General features: G+C 45.7%; 1 protein-coding gene across 5 annotated transcripts in view; it reads left to right on the forward strand.

The window, feature by feature from the left end:
• LOC143288411 (cytospin-A-like) overlaps positions 1-20,640 on the forward strand; it is a 94,385-nt gene that overhangs the window by 26,989 nt on the left and 46,756 nt on the right. Inside the window, exon 1 of one of the 5 annotated variants that reach the window (XM_076596851.1) lies at positions 10,147-10,944. The exons of 3 other annotated variants lie outside the window; for them this stretch is intronic. The gene's annotated coding sequence lies outside the window, so the exon portion shown is untranslated. Of the gene's footprint in view, positions 1-10,146; positions 10,945-19,736; positions 20,025-20,640 lie in introns of those variants that run through there. One more of the 5 variants, XM_076596852.1, reaches the window with a different exon arrangement.

Below are 20,640 nucleotides of genomic sequence, written 5' to 3' on the forward strand. Positions count from 1 at the left end.
AAGAAGAATCTTTTACGCAGCAACCAGCTTTCGTTGAACTTGCAGATGAGGTGTCCCATCTGACGAACGAGAAGAAGAAAGAACTTGCAGATACTGTTTAAAGCAGAGACATGCGTGCGCGCTTGCATACGTGCATGCGCGCGTGCGCGTGGCTGACGAAAAGCAAGACGAGAAAGAATGCCGGTGGTTGGGATGCAGCAAGGGGTACCCTTACTGCAGTGTTGTGTTCGTGTCCAGAGTTGCACGTTCAGCAGTTGGAGGGTGTAGGTACATAATTAGGTTATACGGCAGTACGTGCCCGGATATATTCCTCTCAGTGTAGAATTTGTCCGGAGAGACGAGGCAGCAGATTCCAGAAACGTTCGTGGCGGTATGCTTGATGCCTGTGTAGCTGCTGCTGCTGCTGTCACTGCGAGGTGGTGATTATGGAGGTAACCAAACGGAATCTGTCTGGATTCATGTTGTTTTTATTTCATTGTTTAGTATTGTTTTGTTTGTTTCTTTCGCGTGATCTGTTTTTTGGACTTAAAAAAAAAAAAATCCTAACTCGTGCAAAGTGTTATATTTTGATTTCAATGGAGTATGCGGCATAACAGAATTGGTTGCTTGGGGAAAAAAGTAACTTTTTTTTTCAGAGATAAGTATTATATCTTAATTGCTGTTTTTATTGTTGTTGTTTTTTGTATACCTATTTTCGTTCCACATAATTATGTGTAACTGCTTCATCGGTAGAATGTGGATGAGACGCACAGGGATGACTCAAGCATCAAAGTTTTTTTTATATATAATTATCTCCCTCGCGTCTGAAAAGGTGCTTACAGATTCACCAAAGAACGTTGTCTCCGCTTTCACCCATGACTAAGTTTGAAGCTCACACGTACTGTAGGTGGTGGAACATTACCCTGTCTGCTCTGCGGTTTGTTGGCATTTCCAAGCAGCAGCTGATGATGAAAGAGTACTGAGGGCAGCTTTCTTTCTTTCTTTCGGTTGGTGGTGATGATGGCGACGACGACATGCCAATACGTTGCCCGCACGGCAGCCGTCATGATGGTGATGAAAGAATGCGGGTCGGTAAGGACGCCACGGGAGAGGGTGGGGTGAATGTAGTGGGGGCGGCAGTAGGGTGAAAGAGAGATTGGGGGGGAAGGCCGTTGCAGATGTCGCCGTTTGTTTTCATGATTTAGTCGTTTATGGAAACGGCACTCCCCGGCCCCCCATACCCCCTCGGAACCCACCCCTTCCTTCTCCTCAACCCGAAGTCCCAACTGTTGTTCGTAGTCCAAATTGTATGCGTATACATGTTATGTCTACTGTATGCCTGATTTGATTTGATTGATGACGGTCGACGCTTTTCACACTACGAGTGAAGCTCCACTTCTCCCATTTTGTTCGGTTATCGCTTTGTATGGAGTTCTTGAAGCACTGGCTGCAGCAGAACATTAATCTATGTTTGGTGGTTCGATTCTTAAAGAAAAACAAGCCCGTGCAGTTTTAATATAGTATTTTTGTATGAATTGCAGTAGAGTTGTTTCGCATCCAGTCGTGTTCCCGGAACTGTGAATATACATTTTTTTTTTAAATTGTAGAGACGGTAGATGTATTTCATTTTCAATCCGAAATTTGTCGTCTTGAGCAGACTTTCTGTCACGATATCGATTTATTTATCTGCTGACTTTATGCGTAACCATGAAACTGACTGAGAAAACATATTTTGCCGTGAAATAAATGATGCTGTTACTTTTTTTTTTCTCTTTTTTTTTTTTAACTACTGATTTTCTGTTTGATCCGTCTATCAGAAATGATAGGATAACTTGACTATGAGGTCATCATCCACAGCAAAAACGTACATACACGCGTACGTACACATACACGTACACGCACAGGCACACAACACACACACACACATGCACGTCGACCATGACATCCGCCAATCTGTCGTCAGATCCAAACGACTAACCCCCCCACCGCCCCACCACACCAACGTCACCGTGTTTTTTTGTTTTTGTTTGTTTGGTTTTTTTCCCCCTGAATATTCATGCAAAGCTCTTTTCCGCCGTTGGCTGGCTTCGTCTGTGGACCGGCTGAGTTGACGCCACTGCCGAGGTTGTTATTGATGACTAATAATGATGGCGACGAAGCAGGAGCAGGCTTGCACGGATGAAACAGATGTCGTCGTGCACTGGTGTACGTGTGGGCGTGATGGTGCATGAAAGCTGTGGTTCTGTTCTGCGTGCATGCGCTCACTAAAGCATGGGTGGGTGCTTTGTTACGTTGTAAGTTTCGGCACACTCGTAGTGGGATAATTAATTGGTCTATTTTGTCTCTAGGTTTGGGGGGTGGGGGGATGTCGGAGGGGGGGAGGAATGGGGGTGAGAGGGGGATAATCCTCCTTTTTTGACAAGCGTCCAAACCCATTCACTGATCCAGTCTGGAAGCTTAGGGGGGAAAAAAGGGGTGGCGGGGGGTGGGGGGGTGCGGGGAGCACAAGAAACTGACTGGTCCGCTGCATGATCTTTGGTGGTTTTGCACTGCTCGGTTTGAAAGCTGTTTAGCGGATACTTGCAGGGAGTATTTATATTGGAGCTTTGATAATTTCCCACTCCTTTCATATGCATATGCCTTAATCGGATGTTTAAAAAAAATTTCCCCCAATATCCCGGTGTTTTTCTGACAGAAAAAAACCCAAACAAAAACGTCTTGGGTTAAGAAAAGTTGTGTAGCAAGAACAGACATTACAATGTATTGTTGTGGAGAAACGAACGAGAGGAGGAAGGAGGGGGGGGGGGGGGGTACAGGGAGTTGGAATAGTGTGTGTGTTGGGAGGCTTGAGGGGGGGTGAGGGTGGGGGGATGCAAATCAACGAAATTTGACGTATGAGGTCAGAGGACAGTGCATGTGAAAAGGAAACAGGACAAAGTAGTGTGTTTGTTCGTTTTTGCCTCTTTCTCTATTCTTTTTTTTCTCTTTATTTTCGTGTTTCAGTAACTTTTTTTCAAACTGAGAGGTAAAATTGCACTGGCTCTTAGTGCTGCAGCCTTGGGGGGTTAGTTGGCCTTTGGGAACCATCCCAACGCCGACTGTCCTAAAACCCTCTTGGCCTAGAGAGTGGGGATGTAACTTGGGCAAGACACTCTCCACTATAATCAAATTCTAGCCCAAATAGTCGGACAGCAGTTGCCTCCTCTGCTGTTCTGATGGTCATAGTCGGACACGACTGACTATCATATATATATATATATAGTAATATACCTTTTGAAATGGAAAACAGAGGATTATTTTGGGGGGTTTGGGGGGACGCGTCGGACGAGGATGGGAGTGAATGAGTGAATAGTTGTTTCTTTTAAACGTTGTTGGGTCGATGTCCGGAGACGTGGACTGGTCGCTTTGTCATAGTCATAAGGTAAACACTGTGACTTCGTCATTCCCTGTGCTTTACCCATTACTTATGCATCTATCTATCTATCTACATAAGTCTCTCTCTCTCTCTCTCTCTCTCTCTCTCTCTCTCTCTCTCTGTGTGTGTGTGTGTGTGTGTCCTGAATAAGCAGCACAGTGGAGAGAAAATAGAAGCATTGCAATCTCAGGTTCGATTTTTCAGAGAAGTGATTTTGAGTGAAGGTCAAGTTTTGAGTAGACGAGACACTAATTCTGTCTACATTTAATCTAACCATCATGGGATAAACAGGAAAAGTGTAGGTAATAATATGTATATGACCTGAAGAGTCTTGATTTCTAGTCAGCTCATTGCCACGATTCTATGTCAGTTTTGATACAGGTCAGCGCTGAAACACGTTAGTCATTGAGAATACTGTTCATTAGGATCGAGCACCTGTTTTTGTGATTGAGCAGTTCACTGGGGCTCAGGCGTGGTGTCGGGTCTAATTATAAGAAGATATCACTTTGCATGTAATCTTGTCATGGGTGAATCAGAAACCCGCTGGGTTCAAATCAAATGAAAAATAGAAAAAAGATGATATAAACCAATAAAAGGTGGTTTGCACAGATTACGTGAGTTGGAAGCGATGAATGAAACCGAGTATTTTCTCAGGCTGTCATGCTTAGGGTTTATTTTATTTTATAGTTTAAAAAAGTCTTCTCCCTCTGTTTTCATTGAGTATTTTCTCGGGCTCTCAAGCTTTAGAGTATTTTATTTGCTCTTATATATATATATATATTTTTTTTTTTTTTTTTTTTTTTTTTTTGTGTGTAAGTATTCAGTTCCTCTGTTTTCATTGAATATTTTCTCGGGCTGTCTCTTTTTTTTCTTTTTTTTTTTTCTTTTTTTTCCCTCCCCAAGTTGAAAAAGAAGGGTATCCCATTCCCCCTTTTCATTGTGATTTAACGACGAGTGGTGTGTGGGGGTCAGGAGGAGTTATGGCGCTGTTATAGAATTGTGTGGAAAGCCCGCCCACCGAGCGAGCGAGTCTCAGTGGATGGATGTGGTTGTGGGTGCGGGAAGCTAGGAGGGGCACAGCCCGGGCAAAACGCTGTTTTTATTGTCGCCCTTCTGTCGACTTGCCCCAGCAGTGGAGCATCCTGTCTGTCCATATCCCTCCACCTCCTCTTCATCCCCGCCTTTGTCATTTACTTCTTTTGTCTCTCTGTCACTCCGTATCTCTGTCTCATTTCTCTCTTGACGTTAAAGCCAGAGAGAATATGCACGGCCTTTGCTGTGTTGGAAGAGAAGAGTTATCTTGGGTATGGAGGCGGGAGGGCAGGGAGTGGGTAAGGGATCAAAGACAGACAAAACCAACACGCTTTTAGTTCTTTCTTCGGTCGCCCTGAACCCTCCCGTTATTCCACATCCACCATCTCATGCTCACTGACACATACATAATTTGCGCGCGCGCGCGCGCACACACACACACACACAGAAGCGCTCGCACACACACAGAGGGAGATGAATGTGGTTGGGGTGTTCTATAGATCACGAAATAATGGACTACAGGGGACGGGGTTAGGGCGTGCGTAACGTGAAATTATTATTGAGTACCCCCAGAGAACAATTAAGAGCCTTTACATGGGACATCTGTTTAAAACAAAACAAAAAACAAAACAAAAACAAAAAAAGAATCAGTCCTTCACAACACAGACTGCCGCTAACCGATATTGTGAGCTTGTACCCTAACCGTTAGGAAATCCCCTCCCCCCCCCCCCCCCCCCCCCCTAACCCCCACCCACACACACACACATCGAAAGAGAGAAGAGAAAAAAAAGAACAACAAAACCGGAAAGTGCAGTTTGAAATGTTGTTTATTTGCCTTCAATAGCTTTGAAGAAAGGAAAAAAGGTATTAGAAAAAAAAAAAACGAACACTGAACGGTTGGTTTTGTGGAAGCAAATTTGAGCTCTCGGTGTACGAACTCCGTTTACTTTTGAGTGGAGGAATGTTTGATCGATAGAGCGAGACCTATACAGAACGTGGGAGAAGCAGGTGTTAGACATTCCCATACCTATATGCAACGTGAATGTGGTTAGTAGTTTTCCTGATTTGTGTGAGATTTAGTTTTTTTCTTTTTTTCAAATTTCCGTTTAAGAAACGTGCCTTTCGTTGAAATGGAATTTAGCACGTCAAGGAAGTTGGATCAATAGCGTAAAGGGTTGAGCTGAAAATCGTGAACATAACCAAAACTATGGGGTGTGTGTTGTGTGAGCAGAAGCTGAATGACTTGGCTGTGGTTTCAGAATGAAAGCAAGATAAAACAGTAAATTCATCTTGTAGCGATGTTAGGATAATTTTATTTTAAAGTTTTGCTGTTCACTGTCACAGACTGAGAATTATAGTTAATATGTAGTTATAATGCTGCCTTAATTCTTATCGAGCGGTGTTTGTGTTCTTCGTTGTGATTTGCTTCCACCTTACCAAATTTATCGTCAAAAGTGTCATTGGTTCATTGAAGCTCAATGGAAGTTCTGACATGATATTGCGCCCTTTGTCAACTGGGCCACAGACAACAAGAATGGAGTGGTTATCATTGGTAGTTGTTTTTACCTTTACAAACAAAAAGCCTGTTATGTTTGATACAGATCATTTATCAAAATGTGTCCGTAACCTTGCGGTTCCATGGAATTTAAAGCTGGGTTGTTATTCTGTGAATCACGAATTCCACACGGCTTTTGAAGTTAGCCGATAATGTACACTTAAATAGAGTCCTTAAGATCGTGTATCTTGGCACTAAGCAAGTAAACTGTTCCCTCCCAGTCACAGGTTTGTTGCACGTTCCAGTCCAGAAAACCAAATGAGCGTGAAATGAACCTGGCCGCTGTACGTGTTCGCACTTCCGTTGGCTGACCCTTGTGGGTGAGAAAGTAAGTCCGTGCCCAGTGTTTATGTTCAGCAGCTTGGGTTCAATGAGAACAGCCGCTCCCATGTTACTACCCCGGACTGACCGGCCGCTCCTGTAAGTTCATCTACTCTGTGTGTGTGTGTGTTGAGAGAGAGAGAGAGAGAGAGAGAGAGAGAGAGAGAGATTTTCCTCATCCTCATCCTGATTCCATCATGTACTATTCCCGAGTCCCGTATCAAATAGATTGCCGGAACACGAATGAGATAACGGAAGACCATCCTCCCACCCATCCCCCCCTCCTCCCCCTTCTTTTTTTTTTTCTTTTCTTTTCATTTTTTTTTTTTTTTTTTTAATACGGTGGGATTGGGTTGTTGGGGAAAAGGGGTGGTAGTAATTGTGGAGAAGTAGAGCGGTAGGATTGTTCCCATCCCCGTCCCCCCCCCCCCCCCCCCTCTCCCCCTCAAGGCCTTCCGTCTTCCATCTCCCACCTCTCCACAGACCGTGCAAGCTTCTGTGTCGCGCGGCTTTTCTCCCCTTTACCCCCTCGCCTCTCATTCCCCACCCTTCTTGCTAATGTTTGTCGTATACACCCCCTCTCATTGCTTTCATTCAGTCCCAGTCGTACGTTATGTGTGGAGAAGGGGGGAAAGCGTGGGCAGCGGTCGTGAGAGCGTTGTCCGCTGGAGTGTCCACTTTTAAGAGCGTTCGTCTGTCCGCCCAGAAGGGCGTGCCTGTCTGCCTGCTTTGTGCGGTGTTTGGTTAGAATGACTCGTTTTTCCGGTCATTTTTGTCGACTTACCAGCAAGAGTCGGTCAGCATTGATGTCCGGGACAAACCTCTACTCGCAGCTGTCATGTGAGATGATGGAGTTGGTGACAGATGTGGAGTGGTTGTTGTAAACCCTTGTCGTACGGAGTGTGCAGTTGGTTTTGGACCGTGCTGCGTTGTTTGTCTTCGCTGTAAACTCGGGACACTTTGAGCGGGGCTGTAAATTTATAGTGGGTGCTGTACTTTTTCTTTTCGTAGACTTGTTTTGCTCTGTTCGCGTATTAAGTATCGAGTGCGGTTGCTTTTCCATGACTTGAACACAGACCCAATTCTTCCCATCGCTGTAAAACTCGAGAGCAAGAACTTTTTATCTGGAATAGAGACTGTTCCACCCGTCGCTTTCAATCGGGAGTGTGTTCGGTTTTTATCTGACCAAGAGACTCGGTTCTGAAGTCGCTGTAAACCTCAGCGCAGTGATTTGAACGTTTGTCGTTTTTGTTCTCTCGTCTTTGTTAACCTGAGTGCAGTGGGTTTTAACGCAGATAGCAGATAGTATTTTTGCTTTTGCCATGAACTGAATGATGCATTGCCGTGAAGGCTGAGTGTGTTTGAAATATCTGCAGGTAAAAGCCACATGATCATGAGTTAAGATGATCTTAGTATGCATATTGTTTATTTGTATTGTTGACTAACGATTAGTGCACAAAAATCGGAGCGGATGGAAAGCAGGACAGTGTGTTTACTGGCACAAAAAAAGAAGAAAGAAAAGGAGCGAAAAAAAAAAACGAAAAAAAAAACCCAACCCGAATTCCGTGACAGGCTACATACCCCATCCATCAACTGACTACAAGCACTAAACTTATGTGAGAGTTCCATCAGTACTTGGCAATATTGATCCCGGTCCATCCAGATGTGTATGCTCCCCCCGCCCCCTTCCAGATACGTAAAATATGCATTGAGTACCTTAAATGGTGCACGGTACGGTTACGTGCATAACTGAGAAGCTTTTTCTTAAATGCGGTCATCGTTGAACCGTGGGAATCTGGTAGCATTGGCATGTAAATAAGCCGGTGTGTGGGGCTGCGTAATTACAGTGCGCGAGAAGTTTTACCTGTCTGAAAAGGGGGTCAGGTTTCGGCTTGACTGATCGTCATGAGAGGGGTTGTCATAGCCTCTTAAGTCCTTGAGGGTTGGAAAGATTGAGAATGGTGGTTTAAACAAGTAAGATGTATACGTGTGCACTTGCACACACACACACACACACACACACACACGCACACACATGTCCACGCGCGCAGCGACAAGTCCGTGAAACGCCCAGTGTTGTGTACAGACACTGTCAAGGGTTGCCCCGTCGTTTCCTTGTGCCTATTTTGGCGTCACGGCGTTGTGGGGTTGGTGTTAGGGTGGCATGTGACGAGGTGCCGAGATGAATAGTCAGAATGATGGGAAATGTATATAATGATGGCTGTGTAGCCTTTTAGGCGGTGTTCTGGTGCATGCACAGTCAGCAGTTTCTTCTCGTCCGCCTTTATTTACTAAGCCTGTCGGTCACACTGGTTTCTTTGTGCTGCAGTCCTTACAGCGAACAGGATTGGGCGACAACGCCCACTGTCCTAAAGCCCTCTGGGCCGAGAGAGTTGGGATCTAACTTGGGCAAGACACTCGATCTCCACTTTAATCAAATACTCGCCCAGATAGTCAGGACAGCAGTTGCCTCCTCTGCTGTTCAGATTGATTGATTGATTGATATGGACACATATATAGCGCCTATCCTCGGTCGGAGGCCAAGCTCTAAGCTCTGATGGTCAGTGTCGAACACGATTGTCTATCATATCAATTTTGGGAGTAACGGTTTCTCTGCCGGTGCGGGTACTGTGTAACGCTGCTTCGTGGTACGAGTGAAACGAAAATGAAAGCAATTTTTCGTTAGAATGATAATGATAATAATAATATTAATTTATTATTGTTATTATTGATAACGTCGTTTCGCCAGTGACTTTTTTTCTTTGTTCAGTGTTTTTTGTTAAAGTGTGAATTCACCCCAGCTCCTCACTTTCGCCGAGGAGTGATACGGTCATCGCCTTAGAGTGCAGCTTGGTTCTCAGTGAAGCAAGGTCTTTTTGCTGCCTTGTTTATGGTCGGCTGACCTTGATTAAACAAGGTGTTGGATGTGATCAGTGCCACAGGATTATCCTCCGAAAGTGGGGACGGGGATTGATCGAGTACCGCTGCAGGGAGGCAGTGTGGTTGGGGGGTGAAGTGGGTGGGGATATGGTATGGGTGGACGGGGTTTGTATCTAGCAACACCAGACAGACGTTGTTTTGACCTTTGCGGGGTCGGGCCTGATGGCGTCGCTTTAATCCCCACCGGACCCCTTCTTCCCCCTCACCCCCTTCCTCCAACCACCCCCTCATCCCTTTCGCGCTCTCCCCGACCAGATTTTTTTTTCTTCTTTTCCTTTCCCCCCCCCCTCTAATACCGCGTTTGCCGCCTGTCACGGTCATGAACCAGGCACAGTTGTATCAGGCTCGCACTACAGTCTACACGACTAATGTGTTCTGGTTTGTGGTGGGAAGCAAGCGAAGGCTCAGTCTGGGTTGCATTTTCCTCTCGTTTCTTTAAACTAAAAAAAAAGGGTGAAAAAAGTATTTGAGACTAAGGGAGAGTTAACTATATAGCCTGTTATTTATTGCTCAAGGCTTGACCTGAGGTAATGTTAACCTGCAACCTTGAGATTTTTTAATTTTTTATTTTATCGTCTTGGAGTCGGGTCATTGTCGTCGAGTACGCTGAAGGCCGGATTTTATGGAGAGGGAGGGTGGGGGTGGAGGGGGGTCTTTATTTGGGGCATTGACAGATGGGCGTTTAGTTATCTCGACACCAGAGAGGAGATGGGCTTGTTGGTGATCGTGGAACCTGGGGCATGGTTATAATTATTATCAGTGCAGGACCCCTCGCCACCACCTTGATTTTACAGCCTGATAGCGCTCAAGCACGTGAGCTGATTCGTAGCGTAAACTTGACAGGTTTTAGTTCTAACCCTTCCCATGCTACTAGTTCTGGTTTTTTTGCAGCTCTTGACACACGTTTGTATAAAGGAGAGAGAGAGAGACAGAGGAGGCTGGTGGGGGAGTGGGGAGAATATAAATAAAAATCGCGGTCAGTTCGTCTGCGGCGAGTTCGACCGACGAGAGACGACGGATCGATGGAGAGAGAGAGAACGGGGCAGCCGTGTTGAGTCAGCGACTGGGGCTTGTGATGTGAGAGGGGGACAACATTGGGAGTTTGGTCCTTGGTGTGCGTGTGTCTCCTCTTCCAACTGCTCTCAGCATCGCTTTAAAACAACAACAACAACAAAGCTACCACGTTCAGCGAGGAGCATGGTCGCATAGAGAGAGATAGTCGGGAGTCGATTTGTATGTGGTAAAAAAAGAAAGAAAAAAAGGATAATTGTTCTCTCCTACATGCGATGGTGATTTTGAGAAAAGGTTTTGACTTCAGTGCGTGAGTGTTTGTGTCAAGTATACAGTGCTTGGAAAGGAAGAGAGAGGGAGACGGAACTTCTTTTGTCTATCTCTCACTCTCTCACAGGGTACAGAGCTGGTTTGCGTGTCTCGATGATGAGGGGGGTGACGGTTTAACGACACAGGAGACAGACTTTTAAAAGATTGTGTGTGTGGTGTTCTGAGTTGAGTGCAGAGGTTTTGAAACACTTTGTGCTGATGGACCGAGGGGTGGTCTCTCGCTATCGAGCGTGACAAGACTGTTCTCTTCGAATTTCATCTCGACAGTCATCATCAGTGTAGCTTTTGTTTTGCTTTTCTTTTTTTCCTGTGACAGTGGTCAGCACCATGGATATGGAAGACAAGTTCTTCGGTTTGAGAGGTAAGAGGCTGTCGTATTTTGTTACATTTTTTCTCTTTTTTTCTTTTTTTTTCTTTGCTCCGAAACCTTGGCTCCTGTTTTTTGTCAGCCGCTGGGCAGACAGCTCGGTGAATGTTGACAGACGATCGCCTCGAAACGCGCGAGCGTGTTTACGCACTGTCTCTCCGTTTCCCTGTTTGTTTCTCTGTCTGTCTGTCTGTGTGTCTGTCTGCCGGTTTCCTGCATTTTGTCTGTAAGTCTTAGCCTGCATACTCACAGACACTGTGTATTGTACACGTGCACACGCATAAAACAAGCCACATAAAGGGTGTACCCACATACTTAACAGTTGGACATCATACTGTAATTGTGTTCATTTATTAGTGATTTGTTAGATGTCCCTGCGCGTGCACGCACTCACACACACGCGCGCGCGCGTGCAGGCACACACACAGACACGCACACACACACACACACACACAACCACGCACGTGCACCCAGGCACGCACACACACACACACACACACACACACACACACACGCGTTACGTGTCAACGCAAGCACACGAACTTGATACAAACACTTTTTCTTCCGTCATTTCTCTCTCTCGGTCTGTCTGATTGTCTGTCTGTCTCCCTCTCCCTACCCCTGTCTTTCATCCCCACCCCCACCCCCTCATTCTTTCTCTGTCTCTGTCTCTCTCTCATTCTTCCCCCTCTCTCTGTCTCGTTTGCTTCCCACCCCTTCACTCCCCCGTCACCCACCACCACCAACCCCTCTTGCTGACAAAGTCTCTCGATCGTCTCTCCCCGACTTGTGTTAAAACGCGGTGGTGAGTCACTGATTGTGTCGTGCGGTTTGACAGATTGTCTATCGATTTGTGGCAATCGATTTATCATCACCAATGGCAGATGTTTAGTGGGGGTGGGGGTGGAGGACGTGATAGGTGGTAAGTGGGTCTGGTTTAATGTATGTTTAATAACGAACACGAGTGGTGTTTGGACTTTTTTTTTCCCCTTTCCTTTCTTCTCCTTTTTAATGTTAACAAACGAACGAACGCGGGTTCTTACTCGACACAGTCTTAACTCCTTGCTGTTGATATTTACTGGTGTGACACTTTTTGTGATCGTAAATTTTGTTGTTGTTGTTGTTGATAATTGAAAAATTTTTTTAAAGTATTTTTTAAAGGGGGGTGGAGGGAAGGGGTAGGGGGCATAAGGGGTGGGAGGCGGACTTGAGAGGCAGGACGCTGGTGTTGCCCCACCTTTGTTTTGTTTTGTCTGGCTTTTATTAACCGGTTAATTGAATTGATCAGGTCATTATTTATGGTTTGTGGCACGGCATTGATTGGTTTGATGTGGAAACTCCAGTCCTCGACAACAGAAACATGTTGCCGTCTCCACAGCCATGCGTAAAATGAATAAACAATCAGACAGACATAGGTTTAAGGAGAGTTCTTTTTTCCCAAACGCCCTTAATATGACATTCACATTTTTGTCTGACGCACTTAGGCCCTTTAGTAATACCGGAACATTCTTTTTTTTTGCGTGCATACGCACGCGCTAACACACACACACACACACACACACACACACACACACACACACACACACACACTTGCGAGCGCGCGCACTCACACACACACACACACACACACACACACTCACTCACTCACTCACTCACTCACTCACTCACTCACTCACACTCACACTCACACATTTACACACTGTGACCAGACGCTAGGGAATTCGCTAAAGGTCTCATGCTGTGTTTTTAGTCTTGAGCGAGGACTTATTTTTGCAAAGTATTTTGTGGATATGATTACACACGTCTTAAAACACCTACGTTGAAAGGGACATCCAAAGCCTTTCACCTGAATAATATCCCATGAACTGACTATTGGCGCGAGCACGCGCGACACAGGCACCCGCAAACACACACACACACACACACACACACACACACACACACATGCGCGCGTGCGTATACATAGTGGACTTGAAAGACGGTTTGCCAAGGACTTAAGTTTAAAACCCAGACGAAGTCTGTGCCAAACTGCTGAAGTGGGGGAATTCGCAGAATTTCTCTCTTTCCAGGCAGTTCGTGCCTCGGAAAGGTGGGATGGGATGGGATGGGTTGGTGATTGTGTGTGTGTGTGTGTGTTGGGGGGTGAGGGGGGAGATTGTGTGTGTGTGTTCGGGGGTGAGGGGGTTCATAAATTCCTTGGAGGTATCAAATATCTGCCTGCTCATAGTGTGGTTTCTTCGTGAATTTAATGTATACTGCCAGTTTGATGGAACGCTTTTTCAAAAAGAAAAAGAAAAAAATCGATATTGAATCACCACACCACAGCATGTAGATGATGGATGACTCGCTGATGAAACTGAATGTAGTGGAAAGAGGAATAACTGTATCCTGTTCTCTCAAAGTACGAGTCTCCCCTCCCTCCCTCCTTCCCTCTCTCTCTCTCTCTTACTCCCTATTCCACATGTCTGTCTTGTTTTTCTTTCTCTTGGTCTCCCTGTCTCTCACGTCACTCTCCAGCACACTGCTACTGCTAGGTGCATGTACCCATGTACATAATTGTTAAGTGCTGTTGACGGCTGCCAGAAAACCACAGTGTAGAAATAGAGCAGTCAAGGTTTACCGCCAGATAGCAACAACAACAAGAAAAAGTTGTCATTTCGTTCTCTGGAGTCATTCGTGAATTTGCCATTTCCTTCTCTGGAGTTGGATATGACATGGCGATTTAGTTGCTATTGTTTGGTTTCTCTTTCGACTTTCTCCATTCTGCCAAGGAGTATGAACGCTGGAACTTGTGCAGCGATAGTTTTGACTTGTTGACCATACAAGTCTTTGGACACTGTTTCTTGGCTAGTCTGCTCACACCCAGTTGTAAGGACTTGATACCCAGATACGGACACTTTCGGTATTTTTTCTTTCTCTCCTTTCTTCGCGCCAGTGTACAGAATCAATACTTTCTTGGACAATCTATATCTGATGGTCGATACTCTTATGGGTCCAGAATCAGGAGTGGAGCGGGTTTTTTTTCTGGAACTTACAGTTGCCCCTTTGTCACTGGTATACACACATTTTGTGGCCTCCTAAAAAAAAGATATAGATAAATGAATGAATAGATAAATGAATAAATAGTAAAAATCTGTCAGTAAAAATCTAAACGTGGTTTAGAAAAAAATAACAACTTTATGATTATATGAGTCTGTGGGAAATGGAATCGACAGGGGAAAAGTCTTATTTGATATTGTCATCGTCTAATCTTCAGCAGCAGCAGCAGCACCGCACACACACGGTTTGCAGATATGATCACGTAAGCCATACTCTTTATTTTTAGCAACACAGATATCCGGTTTCCATGATAGTGTCGGGGAAGGGGTGAAAAAAAAAAGAAAAAAAAAAAAAGAAGGCGGAGGTGGAAAGTCGAAAGAGAAACTCGAACAATAGCAACCAAATCGCCATGTCATATTCAGCTCCAGAAAATGAAATGGCAACTTGACGAATCACTGCCACATGACCTGTCGCCCGAAAGGGGGGCTGACATGTGTATGAATTGCTTGTTGTATTGTCCTCGCAACCGAAACAGTGGAGGGTGGGGGTTGGGGTGTATTCATGTACATTGTGTGTGTGTGATTATGCGCGTGTTGGTAGTGCAGGGTGGTGTGTGTATGTGTGTGTGCGAGTGCGTGCGTGCGTAAGGCTGGTGTGTGTGTTCATTGCACAGCGTCAAATGAGTCGAATCGCTAACGTTGATTTTATGCGTACAGGCACACTGCAGGTGAACAGACGCACAAATAAACAGACACGCGATCTAGTTCTGGCTTCTCCGCTGTCTCTCTGTTTGTAACTGTTTGTCTGTCTGTCTGTGCATATATGCACAGTGATATGCACATACAACACGCACGAACTCATGCAGAGTCGCAGATAAAGTGTGGAACTTTTTTCCCCCGCTGTTGTGGCTGTGAACATGCCAGTGCATGAGTATAGAGAGTTTGATTGCGCCATGCATTTTTATATTCATTCGTTTGTTCTTTTCGTTGTGCTGACAATCTGTCTCTTTCTCCCGCTCTCTCTCCCCCCTCCCCCTTTCCTCCTTCATCTCTTTCTCCCCCTCTCTCTTTCTCTGTCTCTGTCTCTCTTTCTCTGTCTCTGTCTCTCTCTCTCTCAGTCACAACATGTAACACGAATATGCGCTATTACACATACAACGCACGCACAGCACGTTCGCATGATTCTCCATATTTTCAGAGTTACGCACGGAGCTCTGATTATGACCCCCCATCCACCTCCTGATTCCTCCCCCCCCCCCCCCCATCTCCCCCTCCCCGTCTATCTCTCTCTCTCTGTCATATAACATTTCTTGTACCACACACACACACACACACACACACACACACACACACACACACACACACACACACACACACACACACACACACACACACACTTCCTGGTCTCTGTCCCACAGAACATTTCACACACACACAACAGACACACCTCCACCCCCCTAACCCCCCCCCCCCCCCCCAACCCCCCATCTCTTTCCTTCTGTGTGTACATCACATGACACGCACGTGCACATGTACGCGCTAGTGTGTCTGAAATTTGGAAGTCGACTAAGACCGAAATAACATACTCTTTGTGGCTGGTGATACAAAAAACAATGTCAGATTGTCACCGGCAGTCGCGTTGGGTTGGTATTGCAGCACATGGACTGACTCACTGGTTGCCATATGGAGTTCAGTTCAGTTACTCAAGTAGGTGTCACTGCGTTGGGACAAATCCATATATGCGCTACACCACATCTGCTAAGCAGATGCCTGACCAGCAGCGTAACCCAACGCGCTTAGGCCATGACATCATGGAGAGTGACAGCTATACAGTAGTTGGCTGCCACACTGCTCAAATAATGTGAGAGAGAGAGAGAGAGAGTGTGTTGTAAGAATATCTCCAGGCTGCTTTCACGTGGTTCCAACACCCATACTGAGACACTAACGCGCAGACCTACCTCAGTAACTGTCTGTTAATATAGATGCTTCATTTTCGTCTCTCTTCAACCTTCCCCAGCCCTGCTTTCTCCTTACGTGAAAGGTTGTTGAGCGGTCTGTCTGTCTGTCAGCGCACCTGTCTGTCTGTCTATGCTTCTGTCCCTCTCGCAAACAACCTGCATGCTTAAAACATGACTGTCAGGTTGGCGTCTGTGCCGTGTTCAGTCTCTCTCTCTCATTCTCTCATTCTCTCTCTCTCTCTCTCTCTCACTGTCTTTGTCTCATTCACACACACACACACACACACACACACACACACACTTTTTGTCTCTCTCACTTTTTGTCTCTCACCCACCCTCCCTCTCTCTCTCACACACACTCTCTCATCCCCTCTCCCCCCACCCCCCGCCTCCACCCCCACCTCTCCCCTCACTTGACTAGGAAGCATCCCAGCAACGCTCAACAGGCCCTGTTGCGGCATATAATATTGTCGCCCCTGAATGGATTGTCACCGGCGACAGTTCGTGCAGCCCTTACTGCACGTATTGTCGCCCCTCTGCACTGTTCCTGTTTTTGTTGTGTGCGTATGTTCGTGTGCTTGTATGTGTGAGTGTATGCACGTGCGTGTCTGAGAGTACATTCGTGTTGATGTAAAAGGGGTGTGTGGTGGAGAGGATGGGGTATACTATGTGCGGGTGTATTTGGCTTGTGTGTGTATGTGAGTGTGCGTGCATGTTTGCGTGTTGAGTGCGTGCGAATGTGTGTGTGTGTGTGATATTATCTGCGGGGGCGCTGGGTCGTAAAGGTGACGTCACACCTCATGGTGGTTCGGGTTCTTGAGTCGATCGTAAAAGTTGAGTGGATAGTTTGTAAACTGGTCAGGTTTGGCTGCTGTCAGTGTGTGTGTGTGTGTGTGTGTTATCTGCAAGGGCACAGCCCATCAACCATGTTACTCTGGGTCGTAAAAGTTACGTCACAACTCTTCACTCACTCCTCGCAACAGCACCAGTGCAAAGTAAGGGGCGACAATATGTGCAGTGAGGGCTGCACGTATTGTCGCCAGTGACAATCCATGCAGGGGCGACAATACATGCTGCAGCAGGGCCTTTTGAGCGTTGCTGGCATGCCAGGGGGCTCTTTCAGTATGGAACAGTATCTCCACCTTCTGGAAATTTTGCGCCAGAAATAGCTTCTTTCCTGCCGCAGACTTTGGTTCTGGTCTTTTCTCACCCTCCCCGCCTTTTAATTTCTGTCACCTTTTCCTTTCTTATTTTGTGCCTTGATCCTCCAGCTTTAAAAAAAAAAAAAAAATAACTTCTTTCCAAGTAAGCCTAGTTAAGGGTTTGTCTGAATTTTTAAATCTTTTTTTTTTATTTTTTTTTTTTACCTGGGCTTGAAATTTGGGTGTTCTATTTATGAAGTGTTCTTTTTAGCGCCTAGAACGTGCATGAGGCAACCGTTGACAAATTTTTGGTTTTCAATGCATGTTATTACCCATGATTTTGTGCATTATGTTGATGTTCAGGCGTTTTGTTTTTTGTGTTTTTTGTTGTTGTTTTTTTTTTTATTATTGTTGTTTTTAATTTTCCACCAAAATATTGACAGAATAGTCAACGTCAGAGGCATGTTCTGGGTTTATATGCATGAATAAGACAGTTTTTTTCTCCCTTGAGATTTTGTGGGGATCAATAGTCTTTTTTTTCCCCAGCCATGATGATTATGGCCCAGTGCGGTCGGCTGGGCTTTAAGCAACAAAGAAAGAAAACGAACAAGAAAGAAAGAAAGAACTCCTGAAAAGGTCATCTGGCTTTTGTGCGCTTGTCACTGTGTGTGACGGGTCTGTCCGGTGTGTTGAGGAAGTAAAAGGGCGACGATGGGGGAGAAGGGCGCCATTCGTGCATAACTGCATAAATTGGGGGGGAAGAAAGAAAGAAGTGTGTGTGTGTGTGTGTGCGCGCGCGCGCGCGTGTTTTAGACAGACAGACACATGTGTGCGTGTGTTTATGTGCGAGAAGAGAGTTATCAGAGTACTTTGTCATCTCTTGCACATTTATCTGTGCAGACACACACACACACACACACACACACACACACACATATATATATATATACATATACATAATTACCTTTCTGCGCAGACCCCTTTTATCTGTGTTTATCTGTCTGTTATTTGTCTAGTATATATTTTCTAAGCCTCTCTTCTGCTTCCCCCCCTCCCCCCTCCCACCCTCTCTTCCTCTCCCTTTCTCTATTTCTCCTCTCTCTATCTAAAATATGCATATATTCTCCATGAGTAGCCCCCCTAACCCCCACCCTCTCTTCCTCTCCCTTTCTCTCTATCTCTCTCTCTCTCTCTAAAATATGCATATATTCTCCATGAGTAGCCCCCCTAACCCCCCACCCTCCCCACTCCCCCTCATCTGTCTTTTAATCCCTCTTTCGTTCAAATAATTCTTTAATTTTTCAACAGTACACGTGATTACAATGCAAGCAAAGACACAATAACATCTAGAATCTTAAAGCTTATACTGTGCTCGCACGTTGCACTTCAGTTTTAATCCTGCTTTCAATTTCTCTGAATAAAAGAAAGTGTGCTTGCCTTCACGAAACTTCGAAGTAATGACAAGCTGTTTATATCAGGATCTCTGTCTGTCTGTCTGTCCCCGCTTCCCGTCTCTCTCTCTCTCTTGACACGAGGGGTCATTATTGAGTGGTCTGTTTGTTTCTCTGTCTGTCTCGCTTCCAAGCTGTCTGCCTGCATGAAAGATTGATTAATTACATAGCCGTTGGGTTGGCGACCTTGTATCCAATCAACCAGTCTTCACCACTCTTTCATCACGCTTGCACCCACGGACGCGCGCGCGCACACACACATACACACACACGCACGCACATACACGCACACACACACACTCTCTCTCTCTCTCTCTCTCCCCCTTTGGATGAGAGTAGCGATGAAGAAGAGAAAGGTGGAAAAATTCCTCCCTATCGGTGTGAATACATACATTCACGGAAGTTTTTTTTTTTTCTTTTTTTTTACAAAAGTCGCGGCGGTCTAGCTTAAAATTCCCCATAAAGTCAGCCATTGTTGGGGATCATTAAAGCTAAGTGCCTGCGCTTCGTTATTTTTTACGCCTATTGTCTTCACACACTTCAGATGGGAGTCGTTCACTCTAGGTCGCCTGCCTTTTGTGTACCTGTCACTGTGCGTGTTGACTCTATTGGGGGACGGAGGGGGGGGGCGGGGGGGGGTATTATATATGAGGGGGTCGGCTTCTCAGGAATGGTATTAGAGAGAATGGCGGTTTGTGCTTACAATGGGTATATGGGGAAAGGTCTGTGTGTTGGTGCGCGCGCGCGCGTGTGCATCAGCATGATAATGGACTAGACCCAGTGTAAGTTTATAAACAGAAAGCGCCATGGCTACCTGCCCATGACGCCCACCGACCCCCCCCCCCCCCCCCGCCCCCCCCCCTCCCTCCAGTTCCCTTTCCCGTCTCCCTCTCTCTCTCTTACAACGTTTGGTTTGCATAGCTGAAATGAAAGTAAAAATTCTGAACGAATATGATTATACAATATTGCATGAGTGCATTCATTCATTCATTCATCACGGATTTACTGCACCAATGGGATCGGCTTTGCTTTGAAAAAAAACCCCAAAAAACAACAAAACACACACACACACACACACAAACTTGTATTGGGAGGGAAAGGGGAGCAGGCACGGCCGTTGCTGAACAACGTCAACGAGGCGAGCAGACCAAACCACCTCACCTGATCCGCCCTTCTAAAGGCACAAGTGGCCACAGAAAGCATCTGCCCTCCCATAAAATCAGTTCACTGGTGTGGATGTGAACGAGAACTGTGCCTCGGACGAGTATTTATATTTAAAAAAAAAAAAAAAAAAAAAAAAGAAGAAGAACGAAAAGCGTTCGTCGTTTCAGATCGTTCAGTCAGGGAAAAGGTCAGCATTCTGCGTGCCTAAAAACCGAAGGTGTGTTTCTGTCTGGAAACAGCAGCCTCTCGTCGCCTCTACCATCAGGCAGCTCTTTGAAGAGATACGTCCACCTGTGAAGAGATGGCCCGTTCCCTTCTAAGGTAGGACTGTTTTGACAAAGATTAAAAAAAAAAAAAAAATCTACCAGTGGGTTAAGAACGGTGGGCAGTGTTTGCCCACAAACTTCAGAGGCAGCATGCAGTCATGGATCTAAATGTTAACACGAATCTCGGGCATGCTAAAGAAGGGGCACGCGTAGCATACTGGTTTATATGGTCTTTTTTTCTTTTTTTTTCTTCTTCTTTTTTTAAAGCAGCTTGCTGTGTGTTGGACCAGTAGTCGTCTTACAGTAGTATATCCTCCACCAGATAGCGTGTCGCTGTTTGAACTTGGATCCGTTTCGTGAAAAGGGTGGTTCTCGTTTTGGGGGCGTTATACTGTATGTCATTTGAAATGTTATCCTGGTTATTTTATACCGCCCCCACCCCTCATCCCCCCGTGCGATGGATACATTCTAATGCGATGCATGTACAAGGACTGAACAAAGCACACACGCACACACACGCACACACACACACACAAAAGCACACGCTTCCCCCCAGAACTTTATACATGTTTTAGAAATGAACTGCTGAGGATAATTATAGATTATATAGAGAGAAGGAAACGAGTTTGTGTGCGCGCGTGGGAGAGGAAGAGAAAGATTGTAATGTTGTC

Source organism: Babylonia areolata, chromosome 12 (assembly GCF_041734735.1).
Source record: "Babylonia areolata isolate BAREFJ2019XMU chromosome 12, ASM4173473v1, whole genome shotgun sequence".
NCBI classification, from domain to species: domain Eukaryota; kingdom Metazoa; phylum Mollusca; class Gastropoda; order Neogastropoda; family Buccinidae; genus Babylonia; species Babylonia areolata.